General features: G+C 33.5%; 1 pseudogene; it reads left to right on the forward strand.

The window, feature by feature from the left end:
* The window catches only part of LOC139848458 (putative disease resistance RPP13-like protein 1), a 55,868-nt pseudogene that overhangs the window by 16,563 nt on the left and 11,588 nt on the right, over positions 1 to 27,717 (forward strand).

The following is a 27,717-nucleotide window of genomic DNA, read 5'->3' on the forward strand; positions in this document are numbered from 1 at the left end:
AGCTTCATCATTAACATCACGTATCATCTTGTCACCCAATTAGTAATAATAGTTTACCATCGAATAAGAAAACGAACAACAACAACAAAAAGGTTTTCGATGATGGTGAATTGAGTGGTGTTGTCGGACAGAAATAAAACAGACATTCAAGCAGGTGATCTGGTCAATTAATGGGATGTCCTTGAGTGTTTTTACGAATGAAAACAGTAACCTAAAACAACAATTAAATTGCAGCAGATTCGATAGGGTTCTTGATCTTGATTGGACCGCAGAATGGACGAGTAGGAGGAAGGATCGATGATGGTGGTGGTTTAATGGTGTTGGTGTGGTGGTTTTGGTTCGTAAACAGAATATTATGCAGGTGGTTGTTTAGTTAGCAACCAAAACTAAAACAGTAGCTCATACATGGGTTTTACACGACAAAAGTGAACCGTAGCAGGAATGAACGATGATAGTGTTGTTGTGCTTTTGTGTTTGAACCGATGGATATCCAGAAAGAAGAAGACTAATGGAAATAATTAAAAGTAATAGAAGATGATGAGATTTCGATGGTGATGATAGATATTATATTCGCGTGTATGTACGTATATCTATAGAGGTGACCTGGTGATGGTTGTCGGTATCATTGGTCAAAAACAGAAACATAAAAAGGAAGGCAGCAGCGTAGTTTCGATGGTGGTGTGGTGATGGTCTCGAGCTAAAGCAGAGTAGATGGGTGGCGATGGAGGTTGTCTTGGAGGTGGTGGCCATTGGTCGATGATGGAAGCGGTTTAGTGGTGATGGAAGATGGTCCTTGGGTTTGATTAATGGTTTAGTATATGTATGTTTATATAGAATAATTGGATGGTGGAGAAGTAGACACAGCACATATATTGAATTCAACTTTTAAATAGTAATATAAATGAAAGATATTTAGATTTTAAGATTTTAAAAACGTGTACCACTTTATTAAAACCAATTATCTCTGCCGACACTCTTAATAGCAATAGTATTTCGTACACCGTTGTTATTCAGTGGTGGATAAAAGTCCACAGAATAATTTCAAAATTTTAAATTATCTATATATATATTTATTTTGGTCATTATGGTATAAAATTCGGTTATTAACTATTAAACAAAAATTACATTAATTATTCACTCCCAATCCCAAGAAAAATATAAAAAGTTTTAAAATTTAATAATAACTCCTAAATACATTTTTACTAAGCTTATAATTTATAAAACCCATTTTCGGATCACCGTTTATTTTAAAATCACATAAGTTCCTTTTTAACTCGTTTACTATCTATCGAATGACAATTGAGCGTTACCGTCGTTTATTAAATAATTTTGAGATCACCAAATATATATTCTATATACTTTATTTATATGTATATACTTTTTAAATAATAATTATTATATATTATTATTATTTTTCAACATTGATTATAACCATTACAATATATAATTTTTCTTTTTATAATATATATATATATATATATATATATATATATATATATGTATATTTAATTATATGCATATCTATATATTATATATTAAATTAATAATATTAAATATACTGATATTATTTTATATATTTATTTCCAACAATTAAATCATATATTATTTCAAATAATATTTCAAATAATATTATATATATCTATTTACAAATTAGTTGTTCGTGAATCGTCGGGAATAGTCAAAGGTCAAATGATTCCATGAAATAATTCAAAACATTTTGAGATCCAACTAAAGTAACTTTGCTTATCGTGTCGAAATCATATAAAGATTAAGTTTAAATTTGGTCGGAAATTTCCGGGTCGTCACAGTACCTACCCGTTAAAGAAATTTCGTCCTGAAATTTGATCGGAATCGTCATGGCTAACAATAAATATGTTTTCATGACGAATCTGAGTTGATAAATAGAGTTTTATCACTATTGATTGTTATAGATAAAACAGTTCGATTGTGTAAAGAGTACGAGTGAAACTATCACAAAATAGTGAACTGAGGAATATGAAATTCTTCTTTACTCCTGACATAGTCAGGGTTGAAATTCCGGAATTCAAGGGATTTAAAGAAATCTTAGAAATCTAAAAGATTTGATTCTTCAGTGAATAAGAAAATTAAGATCTCTATAATTAAATACGGTGATCTGCCTTGATTTCTCTGTCTGATATTTCCATTATAAATTAAACTTTTTCCGTTCCATTATTTTCACCATTTCTATACTTTCTTTCTTAGTTCATACATCTAAAAGATTGTGAAAATGCTTAATCCAGTTCTAATCCTTGATATTTTCCTAATTATCATTTCTGTCATCCTTCTTTTCAATCTTCCACTAGGAAAATCTGTTTACTTCTACTATTACCTTGGGGTGATACTATTCTTATTTCTACCGTGCCTTTATATTGCTCTTCGTATTAATATCCACAGTTTGTAATCTCCGTGTTGATATTGGAATTTATATTTTCTCTTATATTTTGGAGCTCTTTGCCTATTTATTATCCTCTCAACCTCTAGTAAAGCGAGTAACGGTCCAGAATTCGTAAGTATGAAGTTTCGAATGAACATGTCTAATGTCCTAAGAGAGAATTGTAATGACACGATCTTGATTTGTCAAATTACCAGAATACAAGATAAAATATAGAACTATCAAGAAATATGTTCTTGATATGTTTATAGATTGGATAGAATGTAAGAGTCGTGTAACATGGCACATGATGACATTATGGTCTGTGAATCATCACGTTCCATTAGAAACTCAGCATGACTTATTGTAATATAATCACGTTGATCAAGTGTCATTATATTATACTAATCCATGCTTTAGTTCCCAACACTACTTCAAAAACATTCATAATTTAAACTTGAAGGTTTAAGAATATAGAAACTAAACAGTTTCCTTTATGTTGTAATATAGATAGCGTGAAGAGATAAATGATTTCAGATAAAAATTGTTATGAAAATATCTTCAGAAATATCGAGGGTATTTATAATGAAAGTTATAATGATATCTTAGGATTTCTAATATCGATGGATGATGATGATGATTTGTCCGTAAAAATGTTGAGTCAGGAGCAAGGTATTCGTTAATGACTTCAGCAGATACTGAATTATTTGGATTCTTTGAAGGCAGATTTTTAATGAACAAATATAATGGTTCTTCGGAGAGACTTAAGTCAATAAGTAATGAAGTTGCTGGTAAGTTTACTGCTAATATGGTGGAATATAAATGGTTCCCCGTAACGATGACTAAGGGGAAATTGTTATAGTAAGGCTTATTCGAATGAAAACTTGAAGTTGATTTGCTGGAGCTGTGACAAAATTGGCTATTTTGGAAAAGGACTGTAAAGTTATTTTCGGTAATAACAACGCCAAAGGAATTTGCACAGTTACGTGTTAAACGTTTACTCAGTTTCCGAGAGTTTTTTTTAGGTGCATAACTATATGCATCAATATTTTCTTCCGTAGATGAAGTGCGGTTGGTTCATCTTCTCGATTGAGGTGTTTTCCAGAATCATGAAAGGTTTGAACGCAAATTGTAATCGTCAAGATACAAACGAGGTTTAAGATGAAATCAAGTGGCAAACTTGAAGAGATGTTTAGTTTCATATGTTATAATCAATATTTTAATTCATTTTAATTGTTCAATGTCATTAGTGTGACGCCCCATACTAAATCAACATGTACGGACCATCAACAACAGGATCATTACAAGGTCAAACACTATATGCGTTTTCAAAACAAGTTTGCATTCATGATAAAAGGTGACATCATAACCAACGTCAAATGTTTTACAACCAAAATTATGCTTCTATGAACGGAAGCAAGTAATAATAGTACGTGACCCTTAGGTCGTTACAAATCATTGTTCAAAAGTAATAAAGTTTGAATGCAAGATAAAATGTTTCATGCGGTGACATCTCTATCAAAGGCAGCGGAAGTCTACAAGGCATGACTAGTACAACAGCGGAAGCAAGCAACCTTAAGCACCTGAGAAAAACATACTTAAAAACGTCAACACAAAGGTTGGTGAGCTATAGTTTAAGTATAACAGTAATGTAAGGTAGGCCACGAGATTTCAGTGCTGCAAACAGCGTTTCAAAACAGTATGATAAAGTATATGTTTAACCGTGGGCACTTGGTAACTAACTTAATGTTTATCACCCCCTAAAAGTACACTTGGCGAGTGCATATGTTTACGAAGTATTAAACACCCGTTAAATGCTAGCGCTACTAGCCCGAGTGGGGATGTCAAACCCTATGGATCCATATCTAAGATTCATGTTCACCGGTTCAAAGACCAATGACTAAACGTTATCGAGCTAACGGGAAAGTTTATGCCGTTGTATAACCCAAACATATACAAAGTTTAAGTACTCGTGCCTAGTATGTAAAATGTAAAATGCGCATGTAATTCTCAGTCCTAAAATAGTTAAAATAAGAAGGGATGCTATAACTCACAGTGGTAAAGTAGTAGTAAAGTTGGTTCGGGAAGGTAAGCAAGTATGTAGGTCCGGAAAGTCCTCAACCTAAGTCAAAAGTTACTAAGTCGGTAAATCATCCCAATAGGTTTATAAGTATGTAAATTAGGTCTTAAGTATCATTATCATTCATCATCAAGCAAAAAGTATAAAGTAGGTTTCATTCAAGAAAAGAGTTTAAAACAAAGGCTGACTTCGATCAGTCACCACGGCCTCTATACAAACTAAAATGAGGTGAGACCAGTGGAAATGGCTCCATATATGAGTCCCTTAGTTGCTGTAAAAATTCCAGAACCAAACTCGTCTTCGTTTGACCGTGGAGACGGTTTAAGTGCGAGTAGGTCAGAATTTTCAGCACAATGTTAAAAGGACATAGTGACGTTCGGAGGGCCATAGATCCTAAACCGTAACTCGGATTAAGACAAGTCTTAAATGAAAAGTCGTCTACACGAAATGAGAAAACTGAAAATAAACTTTACAGTAGCCCAGGTGGTCTGATCAGTTCCAGAAACAGTAGCTAAAGGTGTTCCGGTGGGTTCTTGGTGCTTGATGCTCATCACGGTTCTCATCCTTGATGCTTGTAGCTTCAAGTGTACAACTCGTTGATGGGTTTGCATCATCTTTACCAAGTTTTGACCATCATAACACTAGTGTTTGTCTAAGATATGTAGCACAGCTCACTTAAGAGTTGTATGTAGTTTGATGAACCAAAGTTACATCAAGATCTTAGATCCGACACATACATGAATTATAAAAGTAATATTAAGCTATAAACTTGAAAGTAAACTAAATAATCAAGATCTTAAGTTGTAGAACATAGTTCTTAGTTAGATCTTGAAGATCCTAGACCCAAAATTCTAGATCTAAAGTTCTTAAGTTAGATCCTAAGTTATAAGACTTGGATCTTTACTTTAATGAAACCATAAGTTATGAAACTTAGATTTTCATCTTGTAAAATGTATGTAAGCTCATAAGCTCTTGTTTACAACAAAATTAGAAGACCATAAGCTATAGAAACTTAGATCTATCAAAAGTATATGAAGTTGTAACTAGAAAGTTAAACTTCCATCTTGAACTTACAAAGTTAACTTTAGTTTCAAGAAGTATGAGATCAAGATTAACTAGTAATACTTGACCAAATTAACAACACTACAACTTTAAATAAATGAAATGAAGAAATAAATTAAAGCTACAAGTATTATGTTCATATTTGCTTCATACTTGAGAAGATTTAAACCAAAGTTTAGATCTTAAGAATTCAAGTCTACAAAACATAAACATAAAGAAGATCGTCAAGTTTATGAACTCTAGATCTTGAAAACACTTAAGTAAAGAACCACAAACTAACAAGTTTTAGGTTCTTGTTCTTGGTTCTTCATCAAACAAGAGATGGAAGTAACCAAGATCCATGAAGATTCAAACTAGGAAGTTTGATCTTGAATAACAACCAATAAACAAACAAGTAATTAAACAAGAAATCATGATGATGATGTTCATGTTAGGCTACGGTTTTTGGAAGAGAAAAAGAAGAGAAATGATCTTGTTACTTACTAGTTTTTGAGAGAAGAAATGAGAGAAAATGAAGTGTTGTTTGTAAGTGTGTGTAAAGGAAAATGAAATGCAAGTAATAAGTAACAAAGTGAAATGAAAATAGAACTCCCATTCACCCTTGCAAGTTTACGGTTTTGGACACAAAGGGAAAGGTCAAAACTTGCTTTCATGTGTTGGTTATTGTAGTATGCTAGGAAAGTGTATAAGGCCAAGTTCATGGGGAAGTAATCTTGCATGCTTGAAAACATTCTTGTCTTCCCATTAGCTTAATTAATCCCAGTTAAACTTAATGTAATACTAGCTTAATACATGGGCTTACAAGTCCATTAAGAGTGTAGGGTGGACTTCCAAGTCCAAATCTATTAATTAAGGCCCAAGTCCAAGTAAGTATGCATTTTAAATAAATAAAGCCCAAGTAATTAACTAATAACCTTAGTTAATTAAAAATGATTAATAATAAATAATCATGAATGTAAATAATATTCAAAAATATTATTCGTGAAAAGTATACGTGTCACAAAGACTAGTCGGGCTATGGAAAGTTAAATACGGTAACAAGCAAATGTACAAAAATACATTTATTAAAGCGCAAGTATTAATAATAAACGTTGGAAAATTCCGGGTCGTTACAATTAGTCCACAGTTCGTAGTCCACAATTAGTAGTACAACAATTCATATATAGTTTAATATATAATATTCGAATTAATTAATACGTGTCGTGACCCATTATATACATGTCTCAGACTCGCTCACAACTCAAAGTATATATATTATTATAGAATCAATCTCAACCCTGTATAGCTAACTCAAGCATTACTGCATATAGAGTGTCTATGGTTATTCCAAATAATATATATAGATACGTCGATATGATATGTCAAAACCTTGTATACGTGTCCCGATATTTAAAGTGTATAAAATAAATAACAGAAATTAAATGACGATTGAAATGTCCCGTTCATATTGATTATAAACGTTCCATATTAATTGATTTCGTTGCGAGGTTTTGACCTCTATATGAGACGTTTTTCAAAGACTGCATTCATTTTTAAAACAACCATAACCTTTATTTTATCAATAAAGGTTTCAAAAGCATTACGTAGATTATCAAATAATGATAATCTAAAATATACTGTTTACACACGACCATTACATAATGGTTTACAATAGAAATATATTACATCGACATATGTTTCTTGAATGCAGTTTTCACATAATATCATACAAACATGGACTCCAAATCTTGTCCTTATTTTAGTATGCAACAGCGGAAGCTCTTAATATTCACCTGAGAATAAACATGCTTTAAACGTCAACAAAAATGTTGGTGAGTTATAGGTTTAACCTATATATATCAAATCGTAACAATAGACCACAAGATTTCATATTTCAATATACATCCCATACATAGAGATAAAAATCATTCATATGGTGAACACATGGTAACCGACATTAACAAGATGCATATATAAGAATATCCCCATCATTCCGGGACACCCTTCGGATATGATATAAATTTCGAAGTACTAAAGCATCCGGTACTTTGGATGGGGTTTGTTAGGCCCAATATATCTATCTTTAGGATTCGCGTCAATTAGGGTGTCTGTTCCCTAATTCTTAGATTACCAGACTTAATAAAAAGGGGCATATTCGATTTCGATAATTCAACCATAGAATGTAGTTTCACGTACTTGTGTCTATTTTGTAAATAATTTATAAAACCTGCATGTATTCTCATCCCAAAAATATTAGATTTTAAAAGTGGGACTATAACTCACTTTCACAGATTTTTACTTCGTCGGGAAGTAAGACTTGGCCACTGGTTGATTCACGAACCTATAACAATATATACATATATATCAAAGTATGTTCAAAATATATTTACAATACTTTTAATACATTTTGATGTTTTAAGTTTATTAAGTCAGCTGTCCTCGTTAGTAACCAACAACTAGTTGTCCACAGTTAGATGTACAGAAATAAATCGATAAATATTATCTTGAATCAATCCACGACCCAGTGTATACGTATCTCAGTATTGATCACAACTCAAACTATATATATATTTTGGAATTAACCTCAACCCTGTATGGCTAACTCCAACATTCACATATAGAGTGTTTATGGTTGTTCCACAATATATATATAGATGGGTCGACATGATAGGTCGAAACATTGTATACGTGTCTATGGTATCTCAAGATTACATAATATAAAATATAAGTTGATTAGGTTATGGTTGGAATAGATTTATTACTAACTTTCACGTAGGTAAAATGAGTAGTTTTTATCAATCTTGTTTTACTCGTCATTTCTTCGTTTCTAATCCGTTTTGAGTGATTCCAGTGGCCACGGTTTCGTATTGAACTTGACTTTATGAAACTAAACAGAAAAGGTATAGGTTTATAGTCAGAAATACAAGTTACAAGTCGTTTTTGAAAGAGGTAGTCATTTCCGTCGAAAGAACGACATCTTGATGACTGTTTTGAAAAACATACTTTCACTTTGAGTTTAACCATGATTTTTGGATATGGTTTCATGTTCATAAGAAAAATCATTTTCCCAGAAGTATAGCTTTTAAATCAAAGTTTTTCATAGTTTTTAATTATCCAAACCAAAACAGCCCCCGGTTGTAACTACGATGGCGTAAATCCGGTTTTATGGTGTTTATCGTGTTTCCGGGTTTTAAATAATTAAGTTAGCATATCATATAGATATAGATCATGTGTATAGTTGATTTTAAAAGTGTAGTTAGAAGGATTAACTTTATTTGCGAACAAGTTTAGAATTAACTAAACTATGTTCTAGTGTTTACTAGTTTACCACTTCGAATATGATAGCTTTTTATGTATGAATTGAATGATGTTATGAACATCATTACTACCTTAAGTTCCTTGGATAAACCTACTGGAAAAGAGAAAAATGGATCTAGCTTCAATGGATCCTTGGATGGCTCGAAGTTCTTGAAGCAGAATCATGACACGAAAACAAGTTCAAGTAAGATCATCACTTGAAATAAGATTGTTATAGTTATAGAAATTGAATTAAAGTTTGAATATGATTATTACCTTGTATTAGAAAGATAACCTACTGTAAGTAACAAAGGTTTCTTGATCTTGAATGATTACTTGGAATGGATTTAGAAAACTTGGAAGTAAACTTGCAATCTTGGAAGTATTCTTGATTTTATGAAACTAGAACTTTTGGAATTTATGAAGAACACTTAGAACTTGAAGATAGAACTTGAGAGAGATCAATTAGATGAAGAAAATTGAAGAATTAAAGTGTTTGTAGGTGTTTTTGTTCGTTGGTGTATGGATTAGATATAAAGGATATGTAATTTTGTTTTCATGTAAATAAGTCATGAATGATTACTCATATTTTTGTAATTTTATGAGATATTTCATGCTAGTTGCCAAATGATGGTTCCCACATGTGTTAGGTGACTCACATGGGCTTCTAAGAGCTGATCATTGGAGTGTATATACCAATAGTACATACATCTAAAAGCTGTGTATTGTACGAGTACGAATACGGGTGCATACGAGTAGAATTGTTGATGAAACTGAACGAGGATGTAATTGGAAGCATTTTTGTTAAGTAGAAGTATTTTGATAAGTGTCTTGAAGTCTTTCAAAAGTGTATGAATACATATTAAAACACTACATGTATATACATTTTAACTGAGTCGTTAAGTCATCGTTAGTCGTTACATGTAAGTGTTGTTTTGAGACCTTTAGGTTAACGATCTTGTTAAATGTTGTTAACCCAAAGTTTATAATATCAAATGAGATTTTAAATTATTATATTATCATGATATTATGATATATTAATATATCTTAATATGATATATACATTTAAATGTCGTTACAACGATAATCGTTACATATATGTCTCGTTTCGAAATCCTTAAGTTAGTAGTCTTGTTTTTACTTATGTAGTTCATTGTTAATACACTTAATGATATATTTAATTATCATGTTATATATAATATAATAATGTATTAATATGCTTCATATATATTTAGTAAGACGTGGTTATAATGATAATCGTTATATGTATCGTTTCGAGTTTCATACGTCAATAGTATCATTTTTAAGTATATAACTTATTGTTACTATTTTTAATGAGATACTTGATGATCATTATATCATGTTAAACATATATATTTATTCATTTATGTATCATCATGTCATATACAACTTATAGCGTTCGTGAATCATTGGTAAAACTGGGTAATCAGACGTTTACAAAATTTCCGTTTCAATTAACCAAGTCTTAACAAGTTTGATTGCTTAACATGTTGGAAACATTTAATCATGTAAATATAGTTTTCATTAAACATATAATCATAGAAAGGTTCGAAAAAGTTCGGGTCACTACAACGATAAATAAAATTGCGAGAATATAAATTGCGATAATTAAATTGCGATAAATAAAATGTAATCAGTTAGCTAGGAACAGTTAGCGTGGATTCTTAACAAAATTTCTCATAGTTAATTTGTCTGTTTCTAACAAATTTTATTTTGTCAAATGTTTTTCTTCATTATGTCACTTGTTGGATTCTGATAAGTCAAAATCCAAATATAAAGTTGAATGAAAATGGTTATTCTGCGGTGAACGGATACGTATATCGGTGATTGTAAGCAGGATAGTAAATGACTGTTGAATCAGCTTCGGAGAATGTAAAGTGTAACTTTATTAATGTGAAATCTAAATATTCATCGGGTATTACCTACCCGTTAAAATATTTTCACCATTAACAGTTTGTACGAAAGAATTTTTAATTACAATCTTTATGAAAACATATATACATATATATTTTCTTCAGATGTAATTTTGGATTTAATGAGTTAACATGATATTAAACTCATCTGGTTTACCGTTATATCTAGAATACATAATCTCTAAAACATTAGAGGTTACATAATCATCATGAAGAACGAAGATGTAGAACGTCATGTAGAACGATGATTATACTCGAGACATAGAATGAGATGTTGAGGCATGTGATGTTGAAGCTTGGGTTGTTGGTGGTACTGGTTATGCTGCTGGTGCTGCTGATGGTGATACTATTATTGCCGGTGTTGCCGCTGGTGCTTGTAATCTTTGCACCATATTCTCCAAAGTCACTACCCAAGCGCGAAGCTCGTTGACTTCTTCTATTACACCGGGATGATTGTCGGTTCAGAAGAGCGGATGAATAAGATCTAGAATTTGAGATAATATATAGTCATGCCAAGATACCCTGGAAATGAGAGAGAAAATAGTATTACGAACAGGTTCGCCGGTAAGTGCTTCAGGTTCTTCGCCAAGAGGGGAATGTGCGGGATGAAAGGGATCACCTTCTTCTTGTCTCCAATGGTTAAGTAGGCTACGAACCCATCCCAAATTCATCCAAAATTGGTGACGACTGATTTGTTGATCTATTCCGGTTATACTGCTTTCGGGCTTAGGTGAACATCCATGTCGGAATAGCTGTCGGAATCCGAAGAACTTGAACTAGTGGCGAGTTCCATTTCGTACGATTGAGTAAAGGGTTTTTCGGTATGAAATGATTTTCGGCTATCGGATGGTATTCTATTTACATAGAATATCTATATATATCGAATAAAAGATTTCGTAGAATATGGAGGTATTTACGAAATATGTCAGGCAAAGTTTACAGTAACAGATACGCTAAGATATGAATTTTGTCTATACACTATTCATGCAGTCAATGCATTAAGATGTGTCTAAACTAAGAATGATAAGCAAATGATTCCCTAAGAATGATAAGCAGGTAATTTTCGACACGAAATGATAAGCAAAAATTTTGACATGCAGACACGGTTGAAGTCCAGACCCACTAATGCATCTAAACAACTATCAGTTAGACACACTAATGCAAGACCTGGTTCGCTAAGACCACTGCTCTGATACCACCTATAACGACCCTTCCTAATCCATCTGGACGAATATATTACATTTGGTTACATCGTGAGGTACTTGACCTCTATATGATACATTTTACAAACATTGCATTCGTTTTTAAAAGACAAACTTTCATTACATTGAAAGTTGACGGCATGCATACCATTTCATAATATATATCCCACTATAATTGACTTAATAATAATCATGATGAACTCAACGACTCGAATGCAACATCTTTTGAAATATGTCATGAAATGACTCCAAGTAATATCTCTAAAATGAGCAAATGTACAGCGGAAGATTTCTTTCATACCTGAGAATAAACATGCTTTAAAGTGTCAACCAAAAGGTTCGTGAGTTCATAAGTTTATCGTAAACAATAAAATTCATCATTTTGATAGACCACAAGATTTAAATACAGTACACCTATCTCGTGTACTAAACCATTTTCATAAATCTTAGTAACCGTACACATATCTCGTGTACAAAATATCATACACATAACCTGTGTATAAAATCATTCTCTCGATACATAACATTCACTTTTCATTCATTTCTTGTCTTGGTAACCGACCTTAACATATAATGCACATCAATAATATCCCCAAAACAGAACATCTCGTCTGTATAATATATAAACCTCGAAGTACTAAACACCACGCCCACTAACCCTTCCGTCTAGTGAACATTCTGGGTGGGGGTGTTAAACCCGGTAGCTACCTTTAGGATTCGCGTGAATTAGGGTCATACCCGATTCTAATTCTTAGGTTACCAAGCAATAATAATTAGGGGAAAATATTCATATCAATTGGTGGCAATTATCATGTCCACATAATTCAATAATAATCCACAGAACTTCTGTCTACATAATAATTCATTCGAGGAATGTTTTGCTTGTGTCTATCTCGTCAAACATTTATAAAAGCATTTCATGTATTCACAGTTCAAAAATATATTTCAAAAGCATTTAATAAAGCAGTTGTAAAAATAGCGCATGTATTCTCAGTCCCAAAAATGTAAAGATTAAAAGGGAGCAAATGAACTCACTATACTGTGTTTTGTAGTAAAAATACATATGACGACATTGAACAACTGAACAATGCAGGGTTGGCCTCGGATTCACGAACCTCAAAAGCTTTTCCCAAAAACAAAATGCCTCAGACAGGGCTCGAACCCACAACCTCCCGCTCCCTCTCAAACACTCCCAGACCACTCCTCTGTCACAACTTTTCAGATTATATCAAGACCTTTAATTTATTTAACCCGACTGCAGTCCAACCAGCAAAAATCTTGGCCCATTACTTAACTAGGGACACGGCCCAACATAAAATCCGAAGCCCAACAGAATTCTCGGCCCAACATGCATTTTAATAAGCCCAAATTGAAAGTCCAGAATAAATAAAAAAAAAATATATCGTCCAATTAATCCACTGGTCGGCTATTTTGGAGGTTGAATGTCGGCAGAAAAAAATATTGGGAACCAAAAGGGAATCGTTCATCAATATCTTAATCATAAGCATAACATGATCATGTACATCACCATCCTTATTATCTTATGATATCATCATCTTTGCTATGGAGCTTCATCATTAACATCACGTATCATCTTATCACCCAATTAGTAATAATAGTTTACCATCTAATAAGAAAACGAACAAAAAAAAAGGTTTTCGATGATGGTGAATCGAGTGGTGTTGTCGGACAGAAACAAAACAGACATTCAAGCAGGTGATCTGGTCAATTAATGGGATGTCCTTGAGTGTTTTTAGGAATGAAAATAGTAACCTAAAACAACAATTAAATTGCAGCAGATTCGATAGGGTTCTTGATATTGATTGGACCGCAGAATGAACGAGTAGGAGGAAGGATCGATGATGGTGGTGGTTTAATGGTGTTGGTGTGGTGGTTTTGGTTCGTAAACAGAATATTATGCAGGTGGTTGTTTAGTTAGCAACCAAAACTGAAACAATATCTCATACATGGGTTTTACACGACAAAAGTGAACCGTAGCAGGAATGAACGATGATAGTGTTGTTTTGCTTTTGTGTTTGAACCGATGGATATCCAGAAAGAAGAAGACTAATGGAAATAACTAAAAGTAATAGAAGATGATGAGATTTCGATGGTGATGATAGATATTATATTCGCGTGTATGTACGTATATCTATAGAGGTGACCTGGTGATGGTTGTCGGTATCATTGGTCAAAAACAGAAACATAAAAAGGAAGGCAGCAGCGTGGTTTCGATGGTGGTGTGGTGATGGTCTCGAGCTAAAGCAGAGTAGATGGGTGGCGATGGAAGTTGTCTTGGAGGTGGTGGCCATTGGTCGATGATGGAAGCGGTTTAGTGGTGATGGAAGATGGTCCTTGGGTTTGATTAATGGTTTAGTATATGTATGTTTATATAGAATAATTGGATGGTGGAGAAGTAGACACAGTACATATATTGAATTCAACTTTTAAATTGTAATATAAATGAAAGATATTTAGATTTTAAGATTTTAAAAACGTGTACCACTTTATTAAAACCAATTATCTCTGCCGACACTCTTAATAGTAATAGTATTTCGTACACCATTGTTATTCAGTGGCGAATAAAAGTCCACAGAATAATTTCAAAATTTTAAATTATCTATATATATTTATTTTGGTCATTATGGTATAAAATTCGGTTATTAACTATTAAACAAAAATTACATTAATTATTCACTCCCAATCCCAAGAAAAATATAAAAAGTTTTAAAATTTAATAATAACTCCTAAATACATTTTTACTAAGCTTATAATTTATAAAACCCATTTTCGGATCACGTTTATTTTAAAATCACATAAGTTCCTTTTTAACTCGTTTACTATCTATTTAATGACAATTGAGCGTTACCGTCGTTTATTAAATAATTTCGAGATCACCAAATATATATTCTATATACTTTATTTATATATATACTCTTTAAATAATAAATATTATATATTACTATTATTTATCAACATTGATTATAACAACTACAATATATAATTTTTCTTTTTATAACACACACACACATATATATATATATATATATATATATATATATATATATATATATATATATATATATATATATATATATATATATATATATATATATATATAATTATATGCATATCTATATATTATTTATTAAATTAATAATATTAAATATACAGATAATATTTTATATATTTATTTCCAACAATTAAATCATATATTATTTCAAATAATATTTCAAATAATATTATATATATCTATTTACAAATTAGTTGTTCGTGAATCGTCGGGAATAGTCAAAGGTCAAATGATTCCATGAAATAATTCGAAACATTTTGAGATTCAACTAAAGTAACTTTGCTTATCGTGTCGAAATCATATCAAGATTAAGTTTAAATTCGGTCGGAAATTTCCGGGTCGTCACACATGGTACGCCAATAATAACCCAAACGCATGATCTTTGACACGATAGATCTATGCCCTGAATGAAGAGCGCATGCACCCTCATGCACTTCGTGTATAACTGTAACACTGGCCATTTTTTTTTAATACACAGCGGAAGACTTTAATAAGAAACACAATATAAGTCACGTCATTACATTAAACCGTATAATTAAGTTTAAGCTTACACCACAGTGTTACGTTATTACAAAACATTATTTAAACAAAAGTCCACATCAGAGTAGGGTTGTCAAACATGTCTTCTGCATCAATACCCATTCCGACTAGCAGTACCTAAACCTGCAAAGGGGGAAACATGTGGGGGATTAGCGCACCGCTAAGTGAATGGAATCTATCTAACAGATATAGCTTAAGCCACACACAAGCTTTATACTAACAACAACACTTGCTAACTACCAACTAGCATACAATAAGACAATACGATGATCGACGGCTTGTACGAGCACACGACTCTCAGCTGATCGGGCCTGAGTCTACCGATAGTCCCTGCTACTTAATTCACAGTATAGTTATCCAGATGCAGGGGATGCATCATTCACACTATACTCTACAATCAGTAGCCTATGGACCCAACCTCCCCTTGGCACGGTTGACCTCATACGGACTCTAACCTCTCCTAGGCACGGTCTCGAGTCCCCAGTCTCCCTAGACCCGACTGGTGCCATTCACACAGTGTACACATAATTCACATACAACATCAAGCAAACGATATTATTCTATCATGGCAATTCCTACACTATGTGAAATGTTCCGTTCTTATTGATTAAAAACGTTCCATATTAATTGATTTCGTTGCGAGGTTTTGACCTCTATATGAGACGTTTTTCAAAGACTGCATTCATTTTTAAAATAAACCATAACCTTTATTTCATAAATAAAGTTTTAAAAAGCTCTACGTAGATTATCAAATAATGATAATCTAAAATATCCTGTTTACACACGACCATTACATAATGGTTTACAATACAAATATGTTACATCGAAATCAGTTTCTTGAATGCAGTTTTTACACAATATCATACAAACATGGACTCCAAATCTTGTCCTTATTTTAGTATGCAACAGCGGAAGCTCTTAGTATTCACCTGAGAATAAACATGCTTTAAACGTCAACAAAAAATGTTGGTGAGTTATAGGTTTAACCTATATATATCAAATCGTAACAATAGACCACAAGATTTCATATTTTAATACACATCCCATACATAGAGATAAAAATCATTCATATGGTGAACACCTGGTAACCGACATTAACAAGATGCATATATAAGAATATCCCCATCATTCCGGGACACCCTTCGGATATGATATAAATTTCGAAGTACTAAAGCATCCGGTACTTTGGATGGGCTTTGTTAGGCCCAATAGATCTATCTTTAGGATTCGCGTCAATTAGGTTGTCTGTTCCCTAATTCTTAGATTACCAGACTTAATAAAAAGGGGCATATTCGATTTCGATAATTCAACCATAGAATGTAGTTTCACATACTTGTATCTATTTTGTAAATCATTTATAAAACCTGCATGTATTCTCATCCCAAAAATATTAGATTTTAAAAGTGAGACTATAACTCACTTTCACAGATTTTTACTTTGTCGGGAAGTAAGACTTGGCCACTGGTTGATTCACGAACCTATAACAATATATACATATATATCAAAGTATGTTCAAAATATATTTACAACACTTTTAATATATTTTGATGTTTTAAGTTTATTAAGTCAGCTGTCCTCGTTAGTAACCTACAACTAGTTGTCCACAGTGAGATGTACAGAAATAAATCGATAAATATTATCTTGAATCAATCCACGACCCAGTGTATATGTATCTCAGTATTGATCACAACTCAAACTATATATATTTTGGAATCAACCTCAACCCTGTATAGCTAACTCCAACATTCACATATAGAGTGTCTATGGTTGTTCCGAAATATATATAGATGTGTCGACATGATAGGTCGAAACATTGTATACATGTCTATGGTATCTCAAGATTACATAATATACAATACAAGTTGATTAAGTTATGGTTGGAATAGATTTGTTACCAATTTTCACGTAGCTAAAATGAGAAAAAATATCCAATCTTGTTTTACCCATAACTTCTTCATTTTAAATCAGTTTTGAGTGAACCAAATTGCTATGGTTTCATATTGAACTCTATTTATGAATCTAAACAGAAAAAGTATAGGTTTATAGTCAGAAAAATAAGTTACAATTCATTTTTGTAAAGGTAGTCATTTCAGTCGAAAGAACGACGTCTAGATGACCATTTTAGAAAACATACTTCCACTTTGAGTTTAACCATAATTTTTGGATATAGTTTCATGTTCATAATAAAAATCATTTTCCCAGAATAACAACTTTTAAATCAAAGTTTATCATAGTTTTTAATTAACTAACCCAAATCAGCCCGCGGTGTTACTACGACGGCGTAAATCCGATTTTACTGTGTTTTTCGTGCTTCCAGGTTTTAAATCATTAAGTTAGCATATCATATAGATATATAACATGTGTTTAGTTGATTTTAAAAGTCAAGTTAGAAGGATTAACTTTTATTTGCGAACAAGTTTAGAATTAACTAAACTATGTTCTAGTGATTACAAGTTTAAACCTTCGAATAAGATAGCTTTATATGTATGAATCGAATGATGTTATGAACATCATTACTACCTCAAGTTCCTTGGATAAACCTAATGTAAATGAGAAAAATAGATCTAGCTTCAAAGGATCCTTGGATGACTTGAAAGTTCTTGATGCAGAATCATGACACAAAAACAATTTCAAGTAAGATTTCCACTCGAAATAAGATTGTTATAGTTATAGAAATTGAATTAAAGTTTGAATATGATTATTACCTTGTATTAGAAAGATAACCTACTGTAAGTAACAAAGGTTTCTTGATCTTGGATGATTACTTGGAATGGATTTAGAAAACTTGGAAGTAAACTTGCAATCTTGGAAGTATTCTTGATTTTATGAAACTAGAACTTTTGGAATTTATGAAGAACACTTAGAACTTGAAGATAGAAATTGAGAGAGATCAATTAGATGAAGAAAATTGAAGAATTAAAGTGTTTGTAGGTGTTTTTGGTCGTTGGTGTATGGATTAGATATACAGGATATGTAATTTTGTTTTCATGTAAATAAGTCATGAATGATTACTCATATTTTTGTAATTTTATGAGATATTTCATGCTAGTTGCCAAATGATGGTTCCCACATGTGTTAGGTGACTCACATGGGCTGCTAAGAGCTGATCATTGGAGTGTATATACCAATAGTACATACATCTAAAAGCTGTGTATTGTACGAGTACGAATACGGGTGCATACGAGTAGAATTGTTGATGAAACTGAACTAGGATGTATTTGTCAGCATTTTTGTTAAGTAGAAGTATTTTGATAAGTTTCTTGAAGTCTTTCAAAAGTGTATGAATACATATTAAAACACTACATGTATATACATTTTAACTGAGTCGTTAAGTCATCGTTAGTCGTTACATGTAAATGTTGTTTTGAAACCTTTAGGTTAACGATCTTGTTGAATGTTGTTAACCCATTGTTTATTATAACAAATGAGATGTTAAATTGTTATATTATCATGATATGATGATATATAATATATCTTAGTATGATATATATACAGTTAAATGTCGTTACAACGATAATCGTTACATATATGTCTCGTTTCGAAATCATTAAGTTAGTAGTCTTATTTTTACATATGTATTTCATTGTTAATACACTTAATAATATATTTACTTATCATTTAACATAATTAACCAAGTGTATCAATATCTTAATATGATTCATATGTACCTAGTAAGACGTTGTTATAACGATAATCGTTATATATATCATTTTCGAGTTTCTTAAATTAATAGTCTCATTTTTATGTATATAACTCATTGTTAAAATACCTAATGAGATACATACTTATAATAAAATCATGTTAACTATATATATAACCATATATATGTCATCGTATAGTTTTTACAAGTTTTAACGTTCGTGAATCACCGGTCAACTTGGGTGGTCAATTGTCTATATGAAACCTATTTCAATTAATCAAGTCTTAACAAGTTTGATTGCTTAACATGTTGGAAACACTTAATCATGTAAATAACAATTTCATTTAATATATATATAAACATGGAAAAGTTCGGGTCACTACAGTACCTACCCGTTAAATAAATTTCGTCCCGAAATTTTAAGCAGTTGGAGGTGTTGACGTATCTTCTGGAAATAAATGCGGGTATTTCTTCTTCATTTGATCTTCACGCTCTCAGGTGAACTCGGGTCCTCTACGAGCATTCCATCGAACCTTAACAATTGGTATCTTGTTTTGCTTAAGTCTTTTAACCTCACGATCCATTATTTCGACGGGTTCTTCGATGAATTGAAGTTTTTCGTTGATTTGGATTTCATCTAACGGAATAGTGAGATCTTCTTTAGCAAAACATTTCTTCAAATTCGAGACGTGGAAAGTGTTATGTACAGCCGCGAGTTGTTGAGGTAACTCAAGTCGGTAAGCTGCTGGTCCGACACGATCAATAATCTTGAATGGTCCAATATACCTTGGATTTAATTTCCCTCGTTTACCAAATCGAACAACGCCTTTCCAAGGTGCAACTTTAAGCATGACCATCTCTCCAATTTCAAATTCTATATCTTTTCTTTTAATGTCAGCGTAGCTCTTTTGTCGACTTTGGGCGGTTTTCAACCGTTGTTGAATTTGGATGATCTTCTTGGTAGTTTCTTGTATTATCTCCGGACCCGTAATCTATCTATCCCCCACTTCACTCCAACAAATTGGAGACCTGCACTTTCTACCATAAAATACTTCAAACGGAGCCATCTCAATGCTTGAATGGTAGCTGTTGTTGTAGGAAAATTCTGCTAACGGTAGATGTCGATCCCAACTGTTTCCGAAATCAATAACACATGCTCGTAGCATGTCTTCAAGCGTTTGTATCGTCCTTTCGCTCTGCCCATCAGTTTGTGGATGATAGGCAGTACTCATGTCTAGACGAGTTCCTAATGCTTGCTGTAATGTCTGCCAGAATCTTGAAATAAATCTGCCATCCCTATCAGAGATAATAGAGATTAGTATTCCATGTCTGGAAACGACTTCCTTCAAATACAGTCGTGCTAACTTCTCCATCTTGTCATCTTCTCTTATTGGCAGGAAGTGTACTGATTTGGTGAGACGATCAACTATTACCCAAATAGTATCAAAACCACTTGCAGTCCTTGGCAATTTAGTGATGAAATCCATGGTAATGTTTTCCCATTTCCATTCCGGGATTTCGGGTTGTTGAAGTAGACCTGATGGTTTCTGATGCTCAGCTTTGACCTTAGAACACGTCAAACATTCTCCTACGTATTTAGCAACATCGGCTTTCATACCCGGCCACCAAAAATATTTCTTGAGATCTTTGTACATCTTCCCCGTTCCAGGATGTATTGAGTATCTTGTTTTATGAGCTTCTCTAAGTACCATTTCTCTCATATCTCCAAATTTTGGTACCCAAATCCTTTCAACCCTATACCGTGTTCCGTCTTCCCGAATATTAAGATGCTTCTCCGATCCTTTGGGTATTTCATTCTTTAAATTTCCCTCTTTTAAAACTCCTTGTTGCGCCTCCTTTATTTGAGTAGTAAGGTTATTGTGAATCATTATATTCATAGATTTTACTCGAATGGGTTCTCTGTCCTTCCTGCTCAAGGCGTCGGCTACCACATTTGCCTTTCCCGGGTGGTAACGAATCTCAAAGTCGTAATCATTCAACAATTCAATCCACCTACGCTGCCTCATATTCAGTTGTTTCTGATTAAATATGTGTTGAAGACTTTTGTGGTCGGTATATATAATACTTTTGACCCCATATAAGTAGTGCCTCCAAGTCTTTAATGCAAAAACAACCGCGCCTAATTCCAAATCATGCGTCGTATAATTTTGTTCATGAATCTTCAATTGTCTAGACGCATAAGTAATCACCTTCGTTCGTTGCATTAATACACAACCGAGACCTTGCTTTGATGCATCACAATAAATCACAAAATCATCATTCCCTTCAGGCAATGATAATATAGGTGCCGTAGTTAGCTTTTTCTTCAATAACTGGAACACTTTCTCTTATTCATCCTTCCATTAAAATTTCTTCCCTTTATGTGTTAATGCAGTCAAGGGTTTTGCTATTCTGGAAAAGTCTTGGATGAACCTTCTGTATTAACCAGCTAGTCCTAAAAACTGGCGTATGTGTTTCGGAGTTTTCGGGGTTTCCCACTTTTCAACAGTTTCTATCTTTGCCGGATCCACCTTAATACCTTCTTTGTTCACTATGTGACCGAGGAATTGAACTTCTTCCAACCAAAATGCACACTTTGAAAACTTAGCGTACAATTCTTCCTTCCTCAATACTTCTAACACCTTTCTCAAATGTTCACCGTGTTCTTGGTCATTCTTTGAGTAAATAAGTATGTCATCAATGAAAACAATGACAAACGTGTCAAGGTATGGTCCACACACTCGGTTCATAAGGTCCATGAACACAGCTGGTGCATTAGTTAAACCAAACGGCATGACCATAAACTCGTAATGACCGTAACGTATTCTGAAAGCAGTCTTTGGAATATCATCTTCTTTCACCCACATTTGATGATACCCGGAACGTAAGTCAATCTTTGAATAAACAGACGAGCCTTGTAGTTGATCAAATAAGTCGTCGATTCTCGGTAGTGGGTAGCGGTTCTTAATGGTAAGTTTGTTCAACTCTCGGTAGTCGATACACAACCTGAATGTATCATCTTTCTTCTTGACAAACAAAATAGGAGCTCCCCACGGTGATGTGCTTGGTTGAATGAAACCACGCTCTAAAAGTTCTTGTAATTGGCTTTGCAGTTCTTTCATCTCGCTGGGTGCGAGTCTGTAAGGAGCACGAGCTATTGGTGCAGCTCCTGGTACAAGATCTATTTGAAATTCAACGGATCAATGTGGGGGTAATCCCGGTAATTCTTTCGGAAATACATCGGGAAATTCTTTTGCTACGGGAACATCATTGATGCTAACTTCTTCGGTTTGTACTTTCTCGACGTGTGCTAGAACAGCATAACAACCTTTTCTTATTAGTTTTTGTGCCTTCAGGTTACTAATAAGATTTAACTTTGCGTTGCTCTTTTCTCCGTACACCATTAAGGGTTTTCCTTTTTCTCGTATAATGCGAATTGCATTTTTGTAACAAACGATCTCTGCTTTCACTTCTCTCAACCAGTCCATACCGATTATCACATCAAAACTCCCTAACTCTACTGGTATCAAGTCAATCTTAAATGTTTCGCTAACCAGTTTAATTTCTCGATTCCGACATATATTATCTGCTGAAATTAATTTACCATTTGCTAATTCGAGTAAAAATTTACTATCCAAAGGCGTCAATGGGCAACTTAATTTAGCACAAAAATCTCTACTCATATAGCTTCTATCCGCACCCGAATCAAATAAAACGTAAGCAGATTTATTGTCAATAAGAAACGTACCCGTAACAAGCTCCGGGTCTTCGTGTGCCTCTACCGCATTAATATTGAAAACTCTTTCGCGGTCTTGTCCATTCGTGTTCTCCTGGTTCGGGCAATTTCTAATAATGTGGCCCAGTTTTCCACATTTATAACAAACTACATTGGCATAACTTGCTCCGACACTACTTGCTCCGCCATTACTCGTTCTGACACCATTTGTTCCTTTCGTTCTGTTAACCCCTGGTCCGTAGACCTCACACTTCACCGCGCTATGACCATTTCTTTTACACTTGTTGCAAAATTTGTTGCAGAACCCCGAGTGATACTTTTTACACCTTTGGCATAGCTGCTTCTGATTGTTGTTATTGTTACGGTTGTTATTGTTGTTGGGATAATTGTTGTAGTTGTTGTTGTTGGGCCGTTTGTTGTAGTTGCGATTGATGTTGCGATTGTTGGGATAATTGTTGCGATTATTATTATAATTGCTGTTGTTATATTGGTGATTCTTATCACCGTTTTCCTTCCACTTTCTTTTGACTTGCTTCACATTGGCCTCTTCAGCCGTCTGTTCTTTAATTCTTTCCTCAATCTGGTTCACTAGTTTGTGATCCATTCTACATGCCTGTTGTATGGAGGCGGGCTCGTGTGAACTTATATCTTCTTGGATTCTTTCCGGTAATCCTTTCACAAACGCGTCGATCTTCTCTTCCTCATCTTCGAACGTTCCCGGACACAATAGGCACAATTCTGTGAATCGTCTTTTGTACGTGGTAATATCAAATCCTTGGGTTCATAACCCTCTAAGTTCTGTCTTGAGCTTATTGACCTTGGTTCTGGGACGGTACTTCTCGTTCATCAAGTGCTTGAATGCTGACCACGGTAGTGCGTACGCATCATTTTGTCCCACTTGCTCTAGATAGGTATTCCACCATGTTAATGTAGAACCTGTGAAGGTATGCGTAGCGTACTTCACTTTGTCCTCTTCAGTACACTTACTTATGGCAAACACCGATTCGACCTTCTCGGTCCACCGTTTCAATCCGATCGGTCCTTCGGTTCCATCAAATTCCAAAGGTTTGCAGGCAGTGAATTCTTTGTAGGTGCATCCTACACGATTTCCTGTACTGCTAGATCCAAGGTTATTGTTGGTATGTAGCGCAGCCTGTACTGCGGCTATGTTTGAAGCTAGAAAAGTACGGAATTCCTCTTCATTCATATTCACGGTGTGTCGAGTAGTCGGTGTCATTTCCTTCAAAATAGTCAAATGGAACAAGTTAATCATACAGAATATTAAGAGTAGTTAATAGTATTTCGTAGCATAATATGAACTCATTTATAAAATCTTTTTCTTCATATTAGCGTTTTATAAGTTTAAATTCGGGTAGTACCTACCCGTTAAGTTCATACTTAGTAGCTAATATACAATTCAACTACTACAATTCTATATGAAAAACTGATTGTAATAATATTTCGCGTTCAAACTTTTATACAATATTTTACAAACTTACAATACCGCTTATTTTACATAAAGCATGAAATATAGCACACAATAACTTTGATACAAGATAGTTGTGAAGATAATTCTAGCTAGTACACAAGTCGTTCAGCAAAGGCAATAAAGACACGTAATTAATACGTCCAAAAACAAGTCATGCATTCTGGTTTTACTAGGACTACTTCCCATCCTTGGTCTTGTGGAACATAACCGTTATGGCCGTTGATAAGACAGCGTGTCGTAACGTCGTCAAAGGGACGAGGGTTACGTAATGACCAACAGTCCTGTAATAACCTAAAAACCTCATTTATTACCCCAATTACCGACTCCGTCACTTGTGGGAACGTTTTGTTTAATAGTTGTAGCCCGATGTTCTTTTTCTCACTTTGGTGAGAAGCGAACATTACTAACCCGTAAGCATAGCATGCTTCTTTATGTTGCATGTTAGCCGCTTTTTCTAAATCACGAAGTCCTATATTCGGATACATTGAGTCAAAATAATTTCTTAACCCGTTGCGTAAAATAGCATTTGGGTTCCCCGCAATATATGCGTCAAAGTAAAAACATCGTAACTTATGTGTTTCCCAATGTGATATCCCTCATCTTTCAAACGAAAGTCTCTTATAAACCAAGACATTCTTGGAACGTTCTTCGAATGTCTTACAAACTGATTTCGCCGTAAATAGTTGTGCCGAAGAATTCTGACTGACTCTAGACAAGATTTCATCAATCATGTCTCCGGGTAGGTCTCTTAAAATATTTAGTTGTCTATCCATTTTGTGCTTTTATACTGTAAAATAGACAAGAGTTAGATTCATAAAAAAAATACTTATTAATACAAGCAATTTTTACATATATCATAAAGCATAAGCACACTATATTACATATATTACACCACACGAATACAACTATCTTATTCCGACTCGCTCGTTTCTTCTTCTTCGGTTTTGGTTCGTTTTGCCAAGTTTCTAGGGATATATGATGTTCCCCTAATACTAGCTGTCGTTTTCCACAACGGTTTAGAAAAACCTGGTGGTTTAGAGGTTCCCGGGTCATTGTTACAACTTAAGGGCTTCGGGGGTTGACGATACATATAAAGTTCATCGGGGTTGGAATTAGATTTCTCTATTTTTATGCCCTTTCCCTTATTATTTTCTTTTGCCTTTTTAAATTCAGTTAGGGTAATTTCTATAACATCATCGGAATTCTCGTCGGAATCCGATTCATCGGAGAATTGGTAATCCTCCCAATATTTTGCTTCCTTGGCGGAAACACCATTTACCATAATTAACCTTGGTCGGTTGGTTGAGTATTTTATTTTACTTAACCGTTTTATTATTTCTCCCACCGGTTCTATTTCCTCCTCCGGTTCCTCCTCTTCCGGTTCTGATTCTTCTTCCGGTTCTGATTCTTCTTCCGGTTCCTCTTCGGGAACTTGTGAATCAGTCCAATATATATTCGACTCTTCATTATTATTAGGTGAGTCAATGGAATTTGTGCTAGAGGTAGACATCTATCACACAATATCAAACATGTTAAGAGATTAATATATCACATAATATATACATGTTAATAATATATAGTTTCCAACAAAAATATTAAGCAATCATTTTTAAAGAAAACACGGTCGAAGTCCAGACTCACTAATGCATCCTAACAAACTCGATAAGACACACAAATGCAAATTTTTTGGTTCTCTAAGACCAACGCTCTGATACCAACTGAAATGTCCCGTTCTTATTGATTAAAAACGTTCCATATTAATTGATTTCGTTGCGAGGTTTTGACCTCTATATGAGACGTTTTTCAAAGACTGCATTCATTTTTAAAACAAACCATAACCTTTATTTCATAAATAAAGGTTTAAAAAGCTCTACGTAGATTATCAAATAAAGATAATCTAAAATATCCTGTTTACACACGACCATTACATAATGGTTTACAATACAAATATGTTACATCGAAATCAGTTTCTTGAATGTAGTTTTTACACAATATCATACAAACATGGACTCCAAATCTTGTCCTTATTTTAGTATGCAACAGCGGAAGCTCTTATTATTCACCTGAGAATAAACATGCTTTAAACGTCAACAAAAAATGTTGGTGAGTTATAGGTTTAACCTATATATATCAAATCGTAACAATAGACCACAAGATTTCATATTTTAATACACATCCCATACATAGAGATAAAAATCATTCATATGGTGAACACCTGGTAACCGACATTAACAAGATGCATATATAAGAATATCCCCATCATTCCGGGACACCCTTCGGATATGATATAAATTTCGAAGTACTAAAGCATCCGGTACTTTGGATGGGCTTTGTTAGGCCCAATAGATCTATCTTTAGGATTCGCGTCAATTAGGTTGTCTGTTCCCTAATTCTTAGATTACCAGACTTAATAAAAAGGGGCATATTCGATTTCGATAATTCAACAATAGAATGCAATTTCACACACTTGTGTCTATTTTGTAAATCATTTATAAAACCTGCATGTATTCTCATCCCAAAAATATTAGATTTTAAAAGTGGGACTATAACTCACTTTCACAGATTTTTACTTCGTCGGGAAGTAAGACTTGGCCACTGGTTGATTCACGAACCTGTAACAATATATACATATATATCAAAGTATGTTCAAAATATATATACAACACTTTTAATATATTTTGATGTTTTAAGTTTATTAAGTCAGCTGTCCTCGTTAGTAACCTACAACTAGTTGTCCACAGTTAGATGTACAGAAATAAATTGATAAATATTATCTTGAATCAATCAACGACCCAGTGTATATGTATCTCAGTATTGATCACAACTCAAACTATATATATTTTGGAATCAACCTCAACCCTGTATAGCTAACTCCAACATTCACATATAGAGTGTCTATGGTTGTTCCGAAATATATATAGATGTGTCGACATGATAGGTCGAAACATTGTATACATGTCTATGGTATCTCAAGATTACATAATATACAATACAAGTTGATTAAGTTATGGTTGGAATAGATTTGTTACCAATTTTCACGTAGCTAAAATGAGAAAAATTATCCAATCTTGTTTTACCCATAACTTCTTCATTTTAAATCCGTTTTGAGTGAACCAAATTGCTATGGTTTCATATTGAACTCTATTTTATGAATCTAAACAGAAAAAGTATAGGTTTATAGTCAGAAAAATAAGTTACAAGTTGTTTTTGTAAAGGTAGTCATTTCAGTCGAAAGAACGACGTTTAGATGACCATTTTTGAAAACATATTTCCACTTTGAGTTTAACCATAAT

This window comes from Rutidosis leptorrhynchoides, chromosome 5 (assembly GCF_046630445.1).
Source record: "Rutidosis leptorrhynchoides isolate AG116_Rl617_1_P2 chromosome 5, CSIRO_AGI_Rlap_v1, whole genome shotgun sequence".
NCBI classification, from domain to species: Eukaryota; Viridiplantae; Streptophyta; class Magnoliopsida; order Asterales; family Asteraceae; genus Rutidosis; species Rutidosis leptorrhynchoides.